At 45.0% G+C, this 22,266-nt stretch overlaps 1 long non-coding RNA gene across 3 annotated transcripts in view; it reads left to right on the top strand.

The window, feature by feature from the left end:
• The first annotated feature begins 616 nt into the window (after window positions 1-616).
• Window positions 617-22,266, top strand: part of LOC112828690 (uncharacterized) — a 92,922-nt gene continuing 71,272 nt past the window's right edge. The window contains exons 1-3 of one of the 3 annotated variants that reach the window (XR_003209572.2): window positions 617-755; window positions 3,688-3,895; window positions 10,891-11,521. This is a non-coding gene — a long non-coding RNA (uncharacterized lncRNA). Of the gene's footprint in view, window positions 756-3,687; window positions 3,896-4,941; window positions 5,073-5,157; window positions 5,311-10,890; window positions 11,522-22,266 lie in introns of those variants that run through there. The other 2 variants (XR_012380566.1, XR_012380567.1) reach the window with 2 other exon arrangements.

Below are 22,266 nucleotides of genomic sequence, written 5' to 3'. Positions count from 1 at the left end.
TGAGTGAGGTCATATGATACATGTCTTTCTCTGATTGACTTATTTCACTCAGCATAACACCCTCCAGTTCCATCCACGTCGTTGCAAATGGCAAGATCTCATTCCTTTTGATGGCTGCATAATACTCCATTGTGTATATATACCACATCTTCTTTATCCATTCATCTGTCGATGGACATCTTGGCTCTTTCCACAGTTTGGCTATTGTGGACAGGAGTAGACTTTTATTATAATAAAAAGATACAAATTGGAATTAGTCAAAGATACAAGTAATTGGAAGCAGGAGAGTGGACCCTGAGAGGGTTCTAAACGTGACGCTTCTGTGTCCTCAGGATGCATTGCTTCCCAGCATCTCTAGATGAATACGCACAAGTATTGCCAACCCGGGAAGTTCATCCAAGCTTTAGTGGCCTGAGTTTTTATTGAGGCTTCATTACCTAGGCATGATTGATTGAATAATTGCCCACATGGTTGAACTTAATCTCCAGGCTCCTTCTCCTCCCTGGAGGTCAGGCTGTCACATGGCCTAAAGCCCCAACCACAAATCACATGGTTGGTCTGTCAGATAGGGCTGGCCCCACCCTGACTCATCTTGTTAGCATAAAGGAGGGGCCAACCTTGAATAACAAAGACACTCCTCTTGCTGTGAAAATTGCACGTTTAGGGATTACCTCCCAGGAGCCCAAAGGGCAGATCTCTCTTTAGGTGAGGCCTTCTTACTACGCACTGTGGTGGTGCAGTTCGACTGGATGAAAGTAAGTCTGAAAACAGGAAAATCAATTAAGTGGTTGCTGCAAAAATCTAAGGAAGAGAACATGATAGCCAAGACCAAGGAAGAAGAGAGAGGATGGGAAGTAGAGGGGTTTTGATGCATGAAGAATAGAATGTCAGTACTTGGTGGTTGACTGGATATAAGGAGGTTGAGGGATGGGGAGGAGACAGGGACTATGGGCAGGTGTCTGGCCTGGGCAAAGAGCTGGTTTAGGGCTGCTGTTTGCCAGTATCTCTGGCTTCTTGTTTTCCTGATCAATCAGCCTAGCGCAATGCTTGGCACATAGTAAACATTCAGCAAATATCTGTTGAATAAAAAAAATGAATGAATGGACCCATCTTCCAGCAAAAGAGGACGTGCCTGGATGCAGACTGCTGCAAGAGTGCAAGCCACACTCAACAAATATTCACTGACTCCTTCTGAAATAGGGCCACAAGGTAGCTCATGCATCCTCAGCAACTAGATATTTTTACCTTCCATGTGGGACGTGTCCCAGGATTGCTTAGGGGTGTGTGTGTGTGTGTGTGTGTGTGTGTGTGTGTGTGTGTGTGTACGGGTATGTGTGTAATAAGGGGAGGTTCTATGCGAGTTGTGAATTTTATTGTTGAGTTGAAAGCCAGACACACATCCTACTGTATTGGAGAGACTTGAAGAGGGCTATGTGTTTGCCTGGAATAGAACAGGGCTGAGTGTTGAGAGGAACTTTCTTTCCTCTCTCTTCATGTTTCCATATGGAGGGAGTTGGATTAGGGTAACACTCTTGGCTTCTCTCTGCCTTCCTCTTTTCTCCTTTGTCATTTAACTGCTTAGTGAGCTTGGGAAAAGGGGCTGAGGGTACCTGGCTCAGTCCCTCCCTGACTCTCTCTTAGAGGCTGGCTGCCTCTGGAGAGTGTAGATTGTCATTGGCTTCAGCTGAGCGCTCAGCTTAGTGGGGCAGGGCCCTCAGCAGGGAGCCTGCAGGGATGCAGCTCTGCCTGCACCTGGGAAGGCAAGTGTGCCTCATCCTGGAAGCAGGGTTGGGAAGTCCTCTCTTACTGTGTACCTAAGTCACACTTCCTGGGTCAGCTTTAGTGTTACTCAGTTCGTGGAAGAGAGATGGTCTTTCTTTCTAGTTCTCCCCAACACAGGGCTCCCAGCAGAAGGGCAGAAGTCTGAGGCCAACTTGCCATGGCCTATACCCCGTACTCTGCCCTGATCCCCTGGGTTCTGGTGTTATGGCTCCCTTACAGCCTGAGTTCCTGTCTTCGCTTGGGCCGCCATAACAAAATACTGGGCAGCTTAACCACAGAGATGTGTTTTCTCACAGCTCTGGAGGCTGGAAGCCTAAGATGAGTGTGCCATTGGGGTTGCTTTCTGGTGAGGCCTCCCTTCCTGGCTCGCAGACAACATCTTCTCGCTGGGTCCTCTTCGCATGACCTCTTTTCTGTGCGTGTGTAAACAGACAGAAAGGTTTCCAGTCGCTCTTCCTCTTCTTATTGGACCCCAGTCCTATGGAATCAGGGCCCCACTCTGATTCAATGACTTCATTGAACCTTAATTACCTCCTGAAAGGCTCTATCTCCAAATACAGTCATATTGGGGGTTAGGATTTCAACATAGGGATTTTGGTGGGGGTGTGAGGGGGAATGCAACAGTCCATAACACTATCCCTTTAAAGAGCTTTCCCATTGTCTTTCATGATTAGGATATAGTTATACAGTCTGCGTTGTGATAAAGTTAAGAATTCTGGATTATAATTTCAGACTGGTTTTAAGAACCATGAACCTGGCATTCAATAATTGCCTATTGATGCCTTCAGAAATATGATACTTGGGTTTTGTGTAATATCGCCGTTGGTGGACTTTGGGCATGACACCAAAGGACATGGATGATAGATCAGTCCTTTAGACGATAGTATCAGCTGCACCCAGGTGCATCTGGGGAATTTTCCAGCGCTAACCAGCAGGTGCTCTTTGTTACGTCATAAAAATCTTTCAAGTCCTAATGATTTAAAGCTGGGGGCAAAGGTCACCTTTGAAGATTATTCCTATCTTTTTCTGATGTCATTCCTGAAAAGTTCATGCTGCTCATTATCGGTTGTTATGGTGATAAATTGGGTGAGTTTCTGAACTGGGAGAAAATACTACTAAGTGGAAGGAGGGGCTTAAATATTTAAAGCTATAAAATGTAGGCAAAATTATTATTTTGATCCAGGCTTTAGAAGTCATCCCATCTTCTCCCATGATATTGGCTGGCAATGCAATGTTGATATATCTCCAAAGAATTTGCTAGCCACTCTGGGCAGCATCCTCTCTACTGGGAGGCCACAGCCTTGGAATAAGAGCACCACTGCTGGTCACAGACAGCCCATGTCTATCCTGGGAGCCAGATTTATGGGAGGTCTTAGCGGTGCCAGGTGATGGAAGCAAGCCCATGGACCGCGGAGCAGGTAGAACTTTGAATTCTACCTCTGGCTTCTCTGAGCCACTGTTTTCTGTTCTGTAAAATGGGAACGATAACACCACACAATACTGTTGTCAGGACCAAACAAGATGGTGTACGTAGGTGTGTGCCATGCCTTGCTGACGTGAACATGTGAGACTCCTTCTCTCAAACCAACCCGATCCCATCAGGAACTACCAGGCGTGGTGCCATCGATGATGTTCATTTTCTCTTCGAGACCTGCTCTGACCTCCAGAACCCAGTGGAGAGTCTCTTCCAGACTTGCCACCTTATCACCTGCCAAGGATCATATCCTGTTTGCTGGGTGTGCCTTTTGGCACAAAGCACTTGCTCAAAAAATAGGGATCGGCTGATACCTCACCTACTTTTGTCTCCTCAAAATTGTCCTAGGGTTATGAGATAGCTGAACTCAGCCTCCATGAGGTCGTCACTACAAAGTAACAACATGTTTATTCTTTTATCTGTTTATCTAGCAGCCCTGCCATGACTCACACATCCCAATGAGGACTCCTGCCTTATAAGGAGGCACTTTGAAGGCTATTATTCCAAGGAGCCTGTCACCTCTCAAAGCATTTTTAGAACTCCTGCTTTGAATCAGTGCCAGTGTCAGGATGGTGAATCCTCACACCTCCTGGGAACAATTATTTTTGGAAACAATGGAAGTCATGGTGGCCAAGTTTGGTAAGTCTGGTCCTCCAGGGGGTGGGTGGGTGTGGAGAAGGAGGCATGGTGGACTGATAATCAGTTAATATTTAATTGGGCATTTCCAATGGGTCAAGCACTTTGCATCCACTGCCTTATGTGATTCTTAAAAACATTTCTGTGAGGCAGGTGCTATTATCACCCCCACTTTACAGACAAGGAATCTGAGGCACAGAGTGCAAAACACATTTTCTACAGGAATATCGTTGCTTTTTCTCCCCCTATTACTAAGCTAGTGTTAGGGGGCCCGGAAGCAGGCAGGACAGACATCCTTGAGTGACCTTTCTCACCCCAGCAGAAATGAGGAACAGGGACGCCTTATCTAAAGACAACAAAGCCAAGAACAGTGACATTTGAACTGGTGGGGGCAGGGAAGGTACGAGAATGCAGGAACCCTGGGGGAGCAGGAAAAGGAAAGTCCCCGCCAGCACCTGGAGGACTCCTCTGGGAGAGATCGGAGAAGAGGGGAGAGGGCTGGTCCAGGATTGGGGACCCAGGAGCAGAGGGGAAGATGGTCACCAGAATTCCTAGTGGAAGGAATTCCTTTTGTGCCTCTCTTTTTTACTTTTTTAAAACTCGTATTCATGTTTGCTGACTCTGAGAGGAGCTCAAGTTCGTTGTGGAGAACTTGGAACATATAGAGGAGTATGAAGAAGATAAAAATGATCTGTAGGTGACCCCTCCTCCCCAGGATCTCAGGCCTTGCTAAGATGCATGCTGAGCCCATCAGCACGACTGAGGTTATTTATAAGCTCCCTTCTTCTCATCCACCCACTCCCCTCTCTGCTTGGGCTAGGGAGGCCTTGAGCCAGGACATTCCCTTGCAGCCCACACAGGCTGCTATATAAAGCCCTGCTCTTCTAGGGGCTGGATCAGGACGTCCCTTATCTCTCTGCAGCAGGGTTCTGATAACGCGCCCAGTTGGCAGGTGCTCTGAGCCGGGCCAGTGGACTCTGGTAGCTGCCACCGGGGCCTCCAGCCCCCATGTGGTCGTCTGTTCTGGTTGCCGCTGAGACCTGGCCAAGGACACCAACTGAAGCCTTCAGCATGGGAAGTCGTTTGCTCATTTTGTTAGAGGGCACTTGCCAGACAGCTGAGTTGAATTCGACGGGCTTGGCACGAGTGATGGGTGTGTCCGGCACATGCAAGCGCCATGGTCAGTAGCCCCCTCCTGCAGCAGCTGTGCCTAACCCCACTCTCTCAGCCCCCGCCCTGATTTCCCTCTCCTTTCTCTTCATTAGTGCTTGGCTCAGAATTTTCTTCATCCATATGGCTTCTGCAGGCAAAGGCCTTCCATGGCTGGTGGCCTGCTGTGTCTCAGTCCCAGAATTCCGGGCTGGACTTCTCCCTAATCGACAGTGGACTATAGCAGATGTACTCTCTCTGCCTGGAAAGTAAGTTTTGCCAAAGGAGGTAGAACCATCTTATTGCTACAAGCTGGGGCAGAGGGGAGACAGGAAGCCCTCCTGAAAAAATGCATAGGCTTTTGTTAGAAGGCGGGGGAGGGACTGTAAAGTATTCCCCAAACTGAGAAGGCAGTTTGAGACTGAAAAATGAAGGAGGCCACACAATACAGTTTACACACAGTTTTGTTTGGGGTAACTTACTGATGGGGGGCGGGGATCAGGCAGGTGGTGATCCACTTGCAGAGTTATTCTCCACAAAGTCTGGACCTCAATCTACAAATTTTATAGAACAAGGGACTCTGCAGAAGGGCACTGTGGTGAGACCAAAGGGTTCGCATGCACCTAATAGACGTCTAACATTTAATCAGATCTTGCGGCACCACCTGTGTATCAGGAAGGGGAGACATTGTGTGATCTTTAACAAACTTACAGAGGGCCAAAGCAAGCTGCCCTCCATCTCAGCCTTGGAAGGCATTTCTAAGTTATGTATATTAATCTCCTAGGGACCCTGGAACACATAGCCTGCCGGGGGGGGGGGGGGGGGGGGGGGGGGGGGGGGGGGGGAGTTGGGGGGGGAGCAGGGGGGAGATGTGAACAAGATAAAGAGTTAAAGTTGGCTTTAACTACAGCTTTCCTATAGCTTTAAATCAGACACAACCAGCATGAAATCCTAGCTCCTTTGCTTAAAAGGAGGTGTGATGTTAAGCAACTTATATATATATATATATATATATATATATATATATATATATATATACCCTTTGAGGCTTATTTCTCATCTTTAAGATGTAGAGTATGATATCTCTAAGAACTCATGCAAAAATTAAATAAGATGACATATATAAGACATTGGAAACATTTTAGTTGGCATTATGGTAGCGATTATAATTTTTGTTAATAATATTTTGATTTATGATCATTTGGATAAGAGAGAAGTGGTGACTTTTTTTCCCCCTTTTGGATTCAACAGGGGAACTCTTTTTTTTTTTTTTAAAGATTGTATTTATTTATTTGACAGAGAGAGACAGTGAGAGCAGGAACACAAGCAGGGGGAGTGGGAGAGGGAGAAGCAGGCTTCCCGCTGAGCGGGGAGCCCGATGTAGGACTCGATCCCAGGACCCTGGGATCATGACCTGAGCCGGAGGCAGATGCTTAATGACTGAGCCACCCAGGCGCCCTCAACAGGGGAGCTCTTGACCTTGGTTATTAAGAGACTCATTTAGGCAAAAAGGTATGTGTTTCCATTGATATTTAAGTGAATTTTTCAAGTTCTGAGAGAACCCTTTCAAAGCAACATCTGGGCCCCAAGGAGGTCCTGGTTCACATTTGTCTTGACCTATGAGAATCAGATCAACCTTATACAAAAGGGCAAGTCAGTGTACTCATGGCTTAGTCAAAATTTAGTAGCAAAACATCCCTGCCATAAGCTACAAGGGACTTCAAGATGGAATGATTATATATGAAATGAAAATAGTAAAAACATTACTTATCTGAACTTAGGAGATACAACTAGAACAGCGTCCAGAGAAGAATGCATAGTGAGATTTTATGTGTCAACTTGCATAGACCACAGTGTGCCCAGATGTTTGGTCAAACATTATTCTAAGTGTTTCTGTAGGGTGTTTCTGGGTGAGGTTAACACATGAATTGGCAGACTGAGCAAAGCAGATTGTTCTTCCCGATATGGGTGGGCCCCATCCAATCTGTTGAAGGCTTGAATAGAATAAAAAGACTAAGCAAGAATTCTTTCTCTCTGCCTGCCTATCTTTGAGTGGGGACATCATCCTTTCCTGCCTTTGAACTTGGACTTGGATTGGAACTTACATCACCGTCCCTCCTGGAGCTCCAGCTTGCTGTCTGACGATCTTGGGGGACTTTTTAGCCTCCATAATTGCATGTGTCAATTCCTTAGAATAAATTTCTTTATATATCCTAGAGATTCTGTGTCTCTAGAGAACCCTGACTAATACATAGTCTTATAATGAATTAATAAAAAATTAAACAGGAATGAAAAATGAAATAAGCATCCAACTGAAGTAGTGAGAAAAAAGGCAATAAACCTAAGGAAAGCAGAAGAAAGAAATTAATAAATGTTAAAGCAGAAATCAATAAATTATACAACAAAAAAGTTTTATAATTAATAAATTATAACAAGTAACTCACAAATAAACTTAAAGCTAATTCTTTTAAAAAACACGATTTATAGGGGCGCCTGGGTGGCTCAGTCGGTTAAACATCTGCCTTCGGCTCAGGTCATGATCCGAGGGTCCTGGGATTGAGTCCCACATCGGGCTCTCTGCTCAATGGGGAGCCTGTTTCTCCCTCTGCCTGCTAGTCCCCCTGCTTGTGCTCTCTCTCTCTCTCTGTCAAATAAATAAATAAATAAAACAAAAAAAAACCCATGATTTATAAATTGTTGGCTAACCTTGTCAAGAGAAAAGAAGGAAAATGGCACAAAAAAGAAGGGCTAAGGGGAAAATAACCACAGGTGGATGGAATTAAAAGAAACCTTAGAGACTATTTTTCTCAACTCCATGTAAATACATTTAAAAAACTTGTGTTGTAAAAAAATGAACATTACTCAAAGAGATATCTAGCTTTTGTCCTTGGCTCCTGGGACATAATCTCTAGAACATTGGAATGTCCTGCCTGATAAGAATGTCCTTCTTTACCTGGGGGCCTCAGGCCCCACCAAACAGTTTAACAATGTGATTTAGGATGGGAGCTTTGGGCTGCATGCTCTTCACTCTAGCTCTGCTCTGCTCTAAAGGTCAGTGACATGGGCAGTCAGTAATGTCTGTGTGGTTGAGCTCCAGTAGAAACCCTGGACACTCAGGTGAGTTTCCCCAGCTGTCAGTCCTCTGTATGTTTGCATGTTGTTGCTAGGGAGAGTAGTGCTGGCCATGGGTCCACCAGAAGAGCTGGAAACTCAGTGCTTGGAAGTTTCCTGGACTCTGCCTGGTGCATCTCTTCCCTTGGCTGGCGTTAATCCACATCCTTTCACCGTAACGAACTGTAACCGTGAGCACAACAGCTTCCAGTGAGTTCTGTGAGTCTTTCTATAAATTGTTAAACCTAAGCATGGTCTTGGGAACCCCCTAAGTTTGAAAAACCTGACATATTGGATACTTTCCTGAAAAAGTATAATTCTGCCAAACTGAATCAATAACCAATGTTAGTTTCTCCTTAGTTAACCTATAAATGAATAGAAATCCCAATAAAACCAATAGTTCACATGGAAAAAGAAGGTGAAAAGTGAACGGAAAGCTAGCCCTATAAGTTCTAATGCATATTGTAAAACTATAATAATTAAAATAGTGTAGGACATCTTGCAGTTGGAACAAAATAGGAACTCCAGAAATAGACCAAAACCTATTGGGAATTTAACTTATGAAAATGATGGCATTTCAAATCATTGGGAAAAAAAGATGAATTATTCAGTAAATAGTGTTGAGACAACTGAGTAGCCATCTGGAAAAAAATTAAGTTGGCTTCATACCTAACTTCTTATATCAGGATACATACCCGGAGAGATCAGTGATTTAAATTTTTTAAAATGCTAGAAGATACTGTGGGAGATTAAGAAGTAATCTAATGACTATTTTGGAATGCAGAAGAACTTTCAAAGTATGCCATAAGACCCAAAAGTCATAAAGAAAACAGACGATAACTTCTATTGCATTAAAGATTCTGTATGGAGGGACACCTGGATGGCTCAGTTGGTTAAGCATCCAACTCTTGATTTTGACTCAGGGTCGTGAGACTGGGCTCTGCACTGGGCATGGATCCTGCTTCAGATTCTCACTCTTGGAGTGCCTGGGTGGCTCAGTTGGTCAAGCCTCTTCCTTTCTGCCCGGATCATGATCCCGGAGTTCCTGCTCAGCGGGGAGTCTGCTTCTGCTCCTCCCCCTGCTCCTTCTCTATCTCACTCACTCTCTCTCAAATACATAAATAAAATCTTAAAAATAAAAAGTTCTCCCTCTCCCTCTGCCCCCCCCCAATTACGTATGGAAAACCAGCAAGAGCAAATTCTACAGAGTAATGCCAAACCAGGAAAAATATGGTGACATTCCTAATACATAAAGACCTTTTACTAATCAATAAGAAGAATGACTGGGTAATAAGAAAATAGCAAAAGATATGAACAGAAAGTTTACAGAAAAGGAAACATAAATGATTTATAAATGTATAAAAAGATGCTTCACATTACTCATATTAAGAGATACAAAATAAAACTATAGAGAAATAGCTTTTACTGTTTTTCACTTACCAAATCAACAAAGATAAAACATTTGTTTGTGCACTCTGCTGGTACAAGCACGGGGAACAGAAAGTCTTATATGTTGCTTATGGCATATTGAATCTGTGCAAGCTTTATGGATTGCAAAAAGTGACAAACGCACATACCCGTTGACTAACATTCTACTTGTAGGAATTCATCCTAATCACTTTCGGACAAAATAAAGTATGTACAAAGTTATTCACTGCAGCATTGTTTGTAAGAGTAAAATATGGGAACCCACCAAAATGTCCATCAAAAAAAGGATCGTCCAAATAAATTATGGTGCACTGAGCCAATGAAATATTATGCAACCCTAAAGTAGACCACGGAAACTCTTTATGTACTAATGGGGGGATGAGCTACAGATCCACTTGAAAGTGAAAAAAATAAGGTGCAGAATAGTATGTGCAAAACAGTGTGCTATCATTTCTGTAAAACAGGAAAGAAAACAATATCCATTACAGCGAGAGCTAAGACATTGTTTAACCTCACCCTCGTCCTATGCGGCAGGTACTACGATTACATCCTGCTGTGCAGATGGGGGTAACTGGGGCACAGAGAGGCTGCCCGACGTCATGGACCAGTTAGTACCGGGCAGTGCTGGGTCTCAAACTCAGGGAGTCTGGCTCCAGAGTTTGCACTCTTCCCACATGTCATGTTCTTTTGTATGGATACATGGGCATATTTGCTTATAATATCCATAAACTATTTCTGGTGGCTAAGGGAGAGGTGTGGGAGGATGTATTTCACTGTATTCCCTTTCTGTACATGTGGCTATTGGACCATGTCAAGTATTACCTACTAATACGTTTAAAGCAAACGTTTCTGACTGGGAGCAGAGCTCAGGGGAAGGGATATATTGCCCAAGACCCAGGTTCCCCGAGGCAGATGTAAAGTCCTGTCCTGGGCACCAAGGACTGCGTGTCTCTGCCTGCCAAGCTGGGGAAACCACATGGCCTCAGGCCGGCTCTGATCTGCTCATGGGGCCCTCAGAACGGTGGTAGGTAGAGGTGAGGGCTGAACCAGCCCGCTGCCTCATGCGGAGCTCAGGTCCAAGACCACAGAGCTGGGCATCAGGTGGGCATCAGGCTGGGCCCTCTGCTTGTGATCTGAGGCGAGACATGTCTTCCCACGGGCCTCCTCCTACAGATGTTCGCTTGCTTTCTCTTCCCCCTCCCGACCCCAGGGCTATCAGCTCTGTCTGGCTGGGCTTGCTTGACAGCCTCAGGGCGGTGGGATGGGGCAAGGTCTATTTTTGCTGATGCAGATAATGTGTTTCTGCACAGGAAAGTATTCTTGGGGCTAGAGGTGGTGCTGCGCAGAGGAGGACCTTCAGGCTTTCAAGTGCTTGGACTTGGCCCAGCTCTGGGTGAGTGGCCCGCATAGCCGTGCTGGACATCACCACCAGGGGCTGGAGCCGCTTACCCAGAGAAGATCCCCTCTCTCTGCCTGTCCCCTTTTGTTCGCCTGGGCACAGCCTGAGGCCGTGAGATGGGAGAGTGTCAAGGGGCAAGAGACCACCCCTCCCCGCGGCTGGCCTCCCCCTCAGGCTGTGATGAAGGAGCCGGAATACCCTCAACAAGCCGGCAGCAATGGCAACAGGCACACGACCACGAGGACCGAAAACTCCCCCGCCACTGTGATTGCAACAACCACACGGTACGATCACACAACGAACAACAGCAATGAGTTGCTGGAGCAACCACACCATCTGTACAACCATGCAACGCCCACACACCACAGCGCCCTGCAGCAATCACTGCGTCCGTGGCCAGTGAGCCAATATGTACCATGCTCTGACTTAAGAGCGGGAAGGGAGGTGTGCGAAGCCTCCTGCCACAGATCCGCGGAGGCCCAGGAGGCTGGAGAGCCTCTCGGGCCTCTGGGCGGGAATGGGTTGGCAGGAAGTTGGATCAGGTGAGTTGGGTTTATGGCCTTGCCCTCTTCTCTAAGGGGAGGTGTGGTCCCTTGAAGACTTCCGAGCCACTTTGGCTCTAAGCCCTAGAGGAGAGGGCATCTTTCTCACTACCCTTTCTGAGGCTTGTTTTCCTTCCCTGGGGACACCCTGTGATGCTCAGCACTGAGCTCTGAGCATAAATGGTACTCTCTGGTTAGAGGGGATGGGACCAAGGAGCAGGCTTTCCTGTCATTCCAGTGTCCTATTTGCTCTGGTGCATCACAAGAAGGAGTGGGCTTCAGGCCTTCTGAAAACCACTCTCCAAAAGGGGGATGGGGGCAGCAAGTTGTTGACCAGACCCCCTGAGTACTATCAGCACAAGCCCATAGAAAGTCTCTGTTCTATGCAGCCCAGCGCAGTGAAAGGCAAGGTCTGAGACCCCCAGGGACTAACTGTGTATGTGAGGAGACAGGACTGTGCACAGAGAAACTATCCGAACTCTCAAGGCAGCTGATGCCCCGAGCCGGTGCCCCGAGAAAGCCACAGGAGAGCCTGGGGAGGGGCACGCTGATGCTTGGGGCTCTCAGGAAGGCTTCCTGGAGAAGGTGGAGCTTGATCCAGCTCTAAAGGAAGGATTCCACTCACCCAATAGAGAGAGAGAGAGGGCGTTCCAGGAAGGGGAACAACATGAGTGAAAACCCAGAGGCCTTCCGAGGTCTGGTGGAGTCACTGAGTCGTGGGGGTTAGGAAGGCAGGAAGGAAGGCATAGGATGGCGGAGGGGGTCGGAGGCTGGAGGAGAGCATCTTGGAATGCAGGGTCCTGTGGGCAGTGGAGACCACTGAAGGTTTTTCGGAGAGATGGGCCGCAACGTATGTAGGGCAAGGTCGCAGGATGATTTTTTTGGTTACCCTGTGTGGGACTGAGCAGTAGGATTCTGAGGGTGTTGTGGGGGGGTGGGGTGGGGAACAGGCCAAGTGAGAGGCTGGGACTTGGACTCAGTGTCCCCAGTGGGAGCCAAAGGTAGGGAGGGGGTGGGCAGGAATAGACGGGCTCTGACGACAGCTTGGATTCGGGGAGGGTGAATCAAGGATGGTGGCTCCAAGCGATGGTGTTTGGACTGCTGGCTAGAGGGGTCCGTAGTTTCTAGGGAGAGATGCTGAGCTTGTGCAACACAGGAAGTAGGGCTGCGACCATGGGGGAGGCACAGGAGGCCGCTGGCTATGTGGCATGGAGCCCAGGAGAATGGGATGGTGTGGGGTGCACTGGGGTGGTGACAGTTGCAAGAGCAGAAGGGACCAGGGGTGAAAAAGGGCCAGAGAGAGAAAAGCAGAGGGGCAGGTAGAGAACCGGGATGCAGCTGCAGACGCAGGAGAGAAGGTGGGAGTCTGAGGCCGAGGGGGAGGTGAGGGGGAGCCATGGCCAGAAGCATCAGTCTGGAGAGTGGGGCTCCAGCTGTGTGGAGGTCCCCTTTCTCCCTGGTGTCTTCCCCTCTGCCTTCCTTCTGCTTCAGGACAATCGTCAGCTCCCTAAGCGTCACAGTTGTCTACCTGTCTGTGCACCCCACTTCGCTGGGAGCCCCAAGAAGGCTGTACCTCTGTGTCCAGTGAAGGAAAGAACTTACCTGGCAGGTGGGACTGGCCCCGAAATCTCAGTGATGTGTGTGGTCCTGGGGATATCTGAGCGGCAGACTCTTGTCAGGAAGCAGGCTGTCCCTCTTGGCTAGAATGTTCTTTCTCTCCTGGGCTGCTCAGACAGCAGCTTCCCTTTCGTGGGTACCTGCTAGGTACTGGGCATGGTGGGGCGAGTCCAGTGACAAACTGGGCACAGCCACCTTATGGTTCTTCCAGTTTCTGCTTCCAACTAGGGGCCCAAGATGGAATCAAGGGGGAAGAGAAAAGGCAGGCGAGGCAGGTAGTCCATGGGGCAGAAGAGCCCTGAGGACCTAGAGGGCCGCGCAGGGGGAAGCGGGAGTGGCTGGTGGGTGGGGGGAAGATGGAATTTTCAGAAGAAGAGAGGACGAAGTGGGTTTGGGTCAGTTTGAAGTTTGCAGTCAGTCCTGAGAGGAAGGGAGGGACTGGCAGGCTCCTGTGTGTGGGGTGGAGAGCCCGAGCCCAGCAACCATCCATGATGGGGAGGGACAGGGAGAGGTCAGGCGAAAGGAAGTCCCGAAGCTTTGGCTGAGGAGATGGGGTTTGTGTAGTCAGTGACCGGGGAGTCACGAACATGGCAGGGAGGATGCTTTGGTCAACACGTGGCGAAGTCGGAGGAATCCCTTCTGTGAGACGGGCAGGTGGTCCACAGAAGGCCTGCTGGAAGCTCAGATGTTCACCTGGGTAGTGGCCAAGGAGATTAGGCCCCAGGACCCTGAGCCGGCAGGGGATGGCAAGGATGAGGGTGTAGGTGGGCAGCAGGGAGCTAGAGCAAGGGCCAGATGCCTGGGGGTGCTGGGCGGGAGCCGAGCGAGGAGGTGGCAGTGGGACGATGTGAAGAGCCGGCTCAAGATGGAGAGAACCCTGGGACAGAGATGGGGGTGGGGTGAGGGAGAGGGAGGGTGAGGGAGGCTGGGGGGGTGGAGAGAGGCGGAGGGGGGAAGCGCTTTCTAGACCCAAGGGGATGAGGTTTCACAGAACCAATGTTGTCTAGGTCATTTCCTACTGAGGCCATGCACAGGAGGAACTGGACTGTCTCCTCATATCACCCCTATGCTGGCCTTTAATTCTGTCCAGGTTGAGGGCAGAGAAAGCTCCCCTCCTCCACTCTGGGAGAGTTGTTAGTTTTGCTGACAAGTACTCTATGCTTCCTCTTTCCTTCAAGGAAAGGGGAACCAGTTCTCGAAGCTGTCAGAACAGTGGCCTCTGAGGTTTGCCAAAATGCTTGTCCAGGCATTTGAGAGGGGCTGACAGGTCCCTGTTGCCACATTCAGCGAGAATGTTTTCCTTTGTCTTATCCAGTTCTATGCCATTGGTTCTCAGCTGTAGTTGGACAACAGTATTCCCCCTGGAGCTGGGAAAAAATCTTATTGCCCTGGTAGCTCCCGAGATCAATGGGATACAAATCTTGGGGGAAGACATTGGTATGTTTGAAAGCTCCTTAGCAGATTTCTGGGTGCAGCCAGGCTTGGGGACCTCAGTCCAAGGGTGTGGTTCCTGTAAATGCCTCTTTGTTTATAGCTGGAAAACCTGGAATTAATGTTACACTGTCTGTTAACTAACTAGAATTTAAATTAAAAAATTGAAACAAACAAATAAAACAAAACTAAGAAAGAAAACAAAGTGACTGCCTTCATGGAACTTACATTCTAATGGAAGTGACAGACGATTGCTAAAATTATATGTCAAGTAGTAACAAGTGCTATGAAGAAATGTTGAGAATCCTCAAAGAAACAAAGGAGTGACTAAAAGCTATATATAAAACATAACTTATGAAACAACAAATAGGCAAAATTTTAAAAAGCAACTTATAAAAAAGAACCAATTGAAATGAAAAATATAGACATTGAAGTAAGTAAACTCAATAGTACTGGATGAACACTATGAAGTCATATTGGAAGAGAGATTAATTAATTAGAAGGCAGTACTGATGAAATCACCCATAATGCAGCACAAAGAGAGGATACATATTTTTAAAAGTATAAAAAAGCAAATATATATATAGATATATATGTATGTAATATTAATTTCAGGAGTAGGATTTAGTGATTCATCACTTGCGTATAACACCCAGTGCTCATCACATCACGTGCCCCTCCTTAATGCTCATTTGACCCATCCCCCCACCCACCTCCTCTCCAGCAACCCTCAGTTTGTTCTCTATAGGTAAAGTCTGTTTTATGGTTTGCCTCGCTCTAGCCCCCACCCATGTTCATCTGTTTCATTTCTTAAGTACCACATATGAGTGAAATCATATGGTATTTGTCTTTCTCTGACTGACTTATTTTGCTTAGCATGATACTTTTTTACAGCTGAGGAATATTCCAGTGTGTGTGTGTGTGTGTGTGTGTGTGTGTGTGTGTGTGTGTGTATCACATTTTTTTTTAAAGATTTATTTCTTTAAGAGAGAATGAGAGGGCGTGGGGAGAAGGGAGAGGGACAGAGGTAGAGAATCTCAAGCAGACTCCCTGCTGAGCGTGAGGCTTGATCCCACAACCCTCAGACCATGACCTGAGCTGAAATCAAGAGTTCAACACCCAACCAACTGAGCCACCCCTATACCACATCTTCTTTATCTATTCATCGGCTGATGGACATTGGGGCTCTTCCATAATTTGGCTATTATTGATAATGCTGCTATAAACATGGGGATGCATGTGTTCCCTAAATCTATATTTTTGTATCCTCTGGGTAAACACCTAGTAGTACAATTGCTGGGTCATAGGGTAGTCCTATTTTTAACTTTTTGAGGAACCTCCACACTGTTTTCCAGAGTGGTTGCACCAGCTTGCATTCCCACCAACAGTGTAGGAGGGTTCCCCTTTCTCCGCATCCCCGCCAACATCTGTCGTTTCTTGTGTTGTTAATTTTAGCCATTCTGACAGGTGTGAGGTGATATCTCACTATAGTTTTGATTTGTATTTCTCTGATGAGTGATGTTGAGCATCTTTTCATGTGTCTGTTAGCCATCTGGATGTCTTTTTAGAAAAGTGTCTATTCATGTCTTCTGCCCATTTCTTAACTGAATTGTTTGTTTTTTGGGTGTTGAGTTTGATAAGTTCTTTATAGATTTTTGGATATTAATCTTTTATCAGATATGTCACTTGCAAATATCTTTTCCCATTTCAAAGGTTGCCTTTTGCTTTTTATTTTTATTTAAAAAAAGATTTTATTTATTTATTTATTTATTTACTTACTTACTTACTTACTTACTTACTTATTTTAGAGTCGGGGGAGCAAAGGGGGAGGGGGAAAGGGGGAAAGAATCTCAAGCTGACTCTGCATTGAGCACAGGGCCTGACTCAGGGCCCAATCCCATGACCCCAAGATCATGACCTGAGCCAAAATCAAGCCACCCAGGAACCCCTCAAAAGTTGCCTTTTAGTTTTGTTGATTGTTTCCTTTGCTGGGTAGAAGGTTTTTATCTTGATGAAGTCCCAGTAGTTCATATTTGCTTTTGTTTCCCTTGCTTCTGGAGACATATCTAGTAAGAAGTTGCTATGGCCAATGTCAAAGAGCTTGCTGCCCATGTTCTCCTCTAGGATTTTGATGATTTCCTGTCTCACATTTAGGTCTTTCATTCATTTTTAATTTATTTTTGTGTATGGTGTAAGAAAGTGGTCCAGTTTCATTCTTCTACATGTTACTGCCCAGTTTTCCCAACACCATTTGTTGAGACTGTCTTTTTTCCATTGGGTAGTCTTTCTGTTTTGTTGAAGACTAATTGACCGTATAGTTGTGGGTCCATTTCTGGGTTTTCTATTCTGTTCCATTGATCTATGTGTCTGTTTTTGTGCCAGTACCATACTGTCTTGATGACTACAGCTTTATAATATAGCTTAAAGTCTGGAATTGTGATGCCTCCAGCTTTGCTTTTCTTTTTCAAGATTGCTTTGGCTATGTGGGATCTTTGTGGTTCCATATGAATTTTAGGATTCTTTGTCGTAGCTCTGTGAAAAATGTGGTTGATATTTTCATAGCGACATTTTAACAATATTTGTTCTTCCAATCCATGAGCATGGAATGTTTTTCCATTTCTTCAATTTATTTCACAAGTGTTCTATAGTTTTCAGAGTATAGATCTTTTACCTCTTTGGTTGTGTTTATTCCTAGGTATCTTATGGTTTTGGGTGCAATTGTAAACGGGATCAATTCCTTGATTGCTCTTTCTGCTGCTTCATTATTGGTGTATAGAAATGCAACAGGTTTCTCTATGTTGATTTTGCATCCTGTGACTTTACTGAATTCATGTATAAATTTTAGCAATCTTTTGGTGGAGTCTTTCAGGTTTTCTACATAGAGTATGATGTCATCTGCAAATAGTGAAAGTTTGACTTTTTCCTTGCCAATTTGTATGCCTTTTATTTCTTTGTCTGATTGCTGCAACTAGGACTTCCAGTACTATGTTAAATAACAATGGTGAGAGTGGACATTCCAGTCTTGTTCTTGACCACAGAGGAAAAGCTCTCAGTTTTTCCCCAATGAGGGTGTTATTAGCAGAGGGTCTTTCATATATGGCCTTTATGATGTTGAGCTATGTTCCCTCTATCCCTGCTTTGTTGGGTTTTATCAAGAATGGATGCTGTACTTTGTCAAATGCTTTTTCTGCATCTATTGAGAAGATTATATGGTTCTTATTCTTTCTTTTATTAATGTGGTGTATTCTGTTGATTGATTTGTGAATATTGAATCACCCTTGCAGCCCAGGAATAAATCCTACTTGATCGTGGTGTATGAGTCTTTTAATGTACTATTGGATTTAATTTGCTAGTATTTTATTGAGAATTTTTGCATCCATGTTCATCAGGGATATTGGCTTGTAATTCTCCTTTTTGTGGGGTATCAAGGTAATGCTGGCCTCATAGAATGAGTTTAGAAGTTATCCTTCCATTTCTATGTTTTGGAATAGTTTGAGAAGAATAGGTATTAACTCTTCTTTAAATGTTTGGTAGAATTTCCCTGGGAAGCCATCTGGCCCTGGACTTTTGTTTGTTGGGAGATTTTTGATTACTGATTCAATTTCTTTGCTGTTTATCGGTTTGCTCACATTTTCTATTTCTTCCTGTTTCAGTTTTGGTAGTTTATATGTTTCTAGCAATTTATCAATTTCTTCCAATTATCCAATTTGTTGGTATACAGTTTTTCATAATATTATCTTTTTTTTAAAAGATTTTATTTATTTATTTGACACAGAGAGAGAGAGAGAGAGAGAGACAGAGAAAGAGGGAATACAAGCAGGGGGAGTGGGAGTGGAAGAGGGAGAAGAAGGCTTCCCGCCGAGCAGGGAGCCTGATGCGGGGCTCGATCCCAGGACCCTGGGATCATGACCTGAGCTGAAGGCAGACGCCTAACCAACTGAGCCACCCAGGCGCCCCTTTCATAATATTATCTTATAATTGTTTGTATTTCTGTGGTGTTGGTTGTGATCTCTCCTCTCTCATTCATGATTTCATTTATTTGGGTCCCTTCTTTTTTCTTTTTGATAAGTCTGGTTAGGGGTTTATCAATTTTATTAATTCTTTCAAAGAACCAGCTCTTAGTTTCTTTGATCTGTTCTACTGTTTTGTTGTTGTTGTTGTTGTTTGTTTTTTTCTATATCATTGATTTCTGCTGTAATTTTTATTATTTCCCTTCTTCTGCTGGCTTTAGGCTTCATTTGCTGTTCTTTTTCTAGCTCCTTTAGGTGTAAAGTTAGGTTGTGTATTTGAGACTTTTCTTGCTTCTTGAGGTAGGTCTGTATTGGTATATACTTCCCTCTTAATGACTGCTTTTGCTGCATCCCAAAGGTTTTGGATCAGACTGTTTTCATTTTTATTTGTTTCCATGATTTTTTTCTTTCTTCTTTAACTTCCTGGTTAACCCATTCATTCTTTAGTAGGATATTCTTTAACTTCCATGTATTTGTGGTCTTTCCAAATTTTTTGTTGTGGCTGACTTCAAGTTTCAGAGTGTAATAGTCAGAAAATATGTATGGTATGATCTCAATCTTTTTGTACTTGTTGAGGCCTGATTTGTGACCCAGTATTTGATCTATTCTGTTGAATGTTCCATGCGCACTCAAAAAGAACGTGTATTCTGCTGCTCTAGGATGAAATGCTCTGAATATATATTAAGTCCCTCTAGTCCAGTGTGTCATTCAAAGCCCTTGTTTCCTTGTTGATTTTCTGCTTAGATGATCTGTCCATTGCTGTAAGTGGGGTGTGAAAGTGCCCTATTATTATATTATTATCAATGAATTTCTTTATATTTGGGTGTTCCCAAGTTGGGGGCATAATATTTGTCATTGTTAGATCTTCTTGTTGGGTGGGCCCCTTTATTATGATGTAGTGCTCTTCTTCATCTCTTGTTGCAGTCTTTGGTTTAAAATCTAGTTTGTCTGATATAAGGATGGCTACTCTGGCTTTCTTTTGATGGCCATTAGCATGATAAATGGCTCTCCATCCCCTCACTTTCAATCTGCATGTGATTTATGTCTAAAATGAGCCCCTTGGGGTGCCTGGGTGGCTCAGTTGGTCCACTCAAGTCATGATCCCAGGGTCCTGGGATCAAGCCCCACATTGGGCTCCCTGCTCAGTGAGGAGCCTGCTTTTCCCTCTCCCTCTGCCTGCCACTTCCCTGCTTGTGCTCTCTGTCAAATAAATAAATAAAATCTTAAAAAAAAATGAGTCTCTTGTAGGCAGTATATAGATGGGTTTTGCTTTTTATCCATTCTCATACCCTATGTCTTTTTATTGGAGCATTTAGTCCATTTATATTCTGAGTGATTATTGATAGATATAAATTTAGTTCCATTGTATTACCTGTTAAGTTGCTGTTTCTGGAGATTTTCTCTATTCCTTTCTAGTCTTTGTTGCCTTTGGTCTTTCTTTCCCACTCAAAGAGTCCCCTTTGATATTTCTTGCAGGGCTGGTTTAGTGCTCACAAACTCCTTTAGTTTTTGTTTGTCTGGGAAACTCTGTCCCTCTCTTTCTATTCTGAATGATAGCCTTGCTGAATGAAATATTCTTGACTGCATATTTTCTCATTCAGTATGTTGAAGATATCATGCCATTTTCTTCTGGCCTGCCAAGTTTCCTTGGAAAGCTCTGCTGCTAATCTTATCTGTCTTCCCTTGTAGGTTAGGGATTTCTTTCTTTCTTTCTTTTTTTTTAATTAATTAATTATTTATTTATTTAGAGAGAGCATGAGAGGTGGCAGGGCAAAGGGAGGGCGAGAGAGAATGATTCTGATGGGAGTTCTCTGTGCCTTCTGGATTTGGATGTCTGTTTCCTTCCATATATTAGGAAAGTTTTCAGCTATACTTTCCTCAAATAAATCTGCCCCTTCCCCCCTTCTCTTCTTGTTTTCTTTATTATTATATCCTCAGCACTCAAAATAGTACCTGGGAAATTGTAGTTGCTTAAAATATTTGCTGAATAAGTAATGAAATCTTATTTTAAAAATCAATATTTTATTGTCCTACTATTTCACTTCATCTGAGTTGAATTCACTTCCTGCCATTACAATTTTTTACTTGCAAGTTTTGGCTGCCTTTCTTAGTCTTTCACTTGGGGGAGTCATTATTAGTAATTTTGATCTCTCTCATGCTCATGCCCCCAAACTTGTGGTTTTACAGTTACTTCCTCTTAGCTTCCATAGCCCCCAGTTTAGAACCAGATTTTCTTTTCTTTTCTTTTTCTTTTTTCTTTTTTATTTATTTGACAGAGAGAGACACAGCGAGAGAGGGAACACAAGCAGGGGGAGTGGGAGAGGGAGAAGCAGGCTTCCTGCCGAGCAGGGAGTCTGATGCAGGGGCTGGATCCCAGGACCCTGGGATCATGACCTGAGCCGAAGGCAGATGCTTAACGACTGAGCCACCCAGGCGCCCAGAACCAGATTTTCTATTGTCCGCTCAGGTATCTATGCTGCCATAATTTGGGAACGCTGCTGATCTTGTCATTGGGCCAGGGAACCAGTGCCTCTTCATGGAGGGCTAAGAAGTTTGGTGTAAGCCTCAGCTCTGGAAGCAGTTATGTATTTTAAGCCCCTTGTTCTTGGGTGTGGAGCCCCACACAGTCCCTGGTTTGGGGACACCTTCTCATGTAGAAAAGCTCCTCACCACCTCTGCCTGCTTCTTGCCCTGGAGACTCACAATCCCACAGCATCATCCAGCTTAAAATGTTGTGTCTCTGTCGTTCTGATCCTCAGAGATGTTCATCTTTTTTAAGCAAGGCTTTGAGTTTAAATTTTTTAAATTTTTGTATTTTATATGTTATTGTTAAGTGTTTGGAGCACAGGGGGCCTCAAAGTATGAACTTATAGTAACATTGTGCCTGCAAGTCTTATAATTACTGCTGTCCTTGACCAGGCCTGCAGGCTTTTACTCTTCAAAGTAAGGATGCTGCGGTTGGGGGGGTGCATTAAAGCTCATCTTGCTCCACCTCATTTCACAGAGGAAGCAACGAAGGCCCAGTGACTTGCTTTTGGCCACTCACTTTGTTGGTAGCAGAGCCAAGAAGGTAAACCTGATTCTCCACCCTGGGTCTTTGAACATCCTCCTCTGAATATGATTTCTCTCATACAGAATAGCTTTCCTGCATTGCTGTTTTGTCTGAGCTTTTTTTTTTTTTAAAGATTTTATTTATTTATTTGAGAGAGAAAGAGCACAAGCAAGCACAAGCAGGGGGAGGGGCAGAGGGACAGGGAGAAGCAGACTCCCTGCTGAGCAAGGGAGCTCGACATGGGGCTTGATCCCAGGACTCCGGGATCATGACCTGAGCCGAAGGCAGTTGCTTAACCAACTGAGCCACCCAGGAGCTTTGCTTATAGTTTAAGGGCCCTTTACAGTCCTCCACGGTCTCTCCCTTTTCCCAAGGCATGACATTTAAGAGGGAGGGAAAGAGGATCAGCTCTAATAGTTAACTGAGTACCTGCCTTGTAATGGTTCTGCCTGTCGGGTCTACTCAGTTAACGGTTGGGGGAAAGCTCACATTTTTATATACGCTGCTGCCCTCTAGTGGCTATAATGGGCATCACATGTATAGTCTGGAACAGCAAATAAAATTGCCCCAGGACCAGTCTGTCTTGAACACATTGATATTCTCATAGTCATAACTTCCCTGCTCTGCGTGGAAAC

This window comes from Callorhinus ursinus, unplaced genomic scaffold (assembly GCF_003265705.2).
Source record: "Callorhinus ursinus isolate GAN/ISIS: 27379988/994484 unplaced genomic scaffold, GSC_fseal_2.0 scaffold13, whole genome shotgun sequence".
NCBI classification, from domain to species: domain Eukaryota; kingdom Metazoa; phylum Chordata; class Mammalia; order Carnivora; family Otariidae; genus Callorhinus; species Callorhinus ursinus.
The sequence above is the reverse complement of the archived record's forward strand: the minus strand, read 5'-3'. Positions and strand labels throughout refer to the sequence as shown.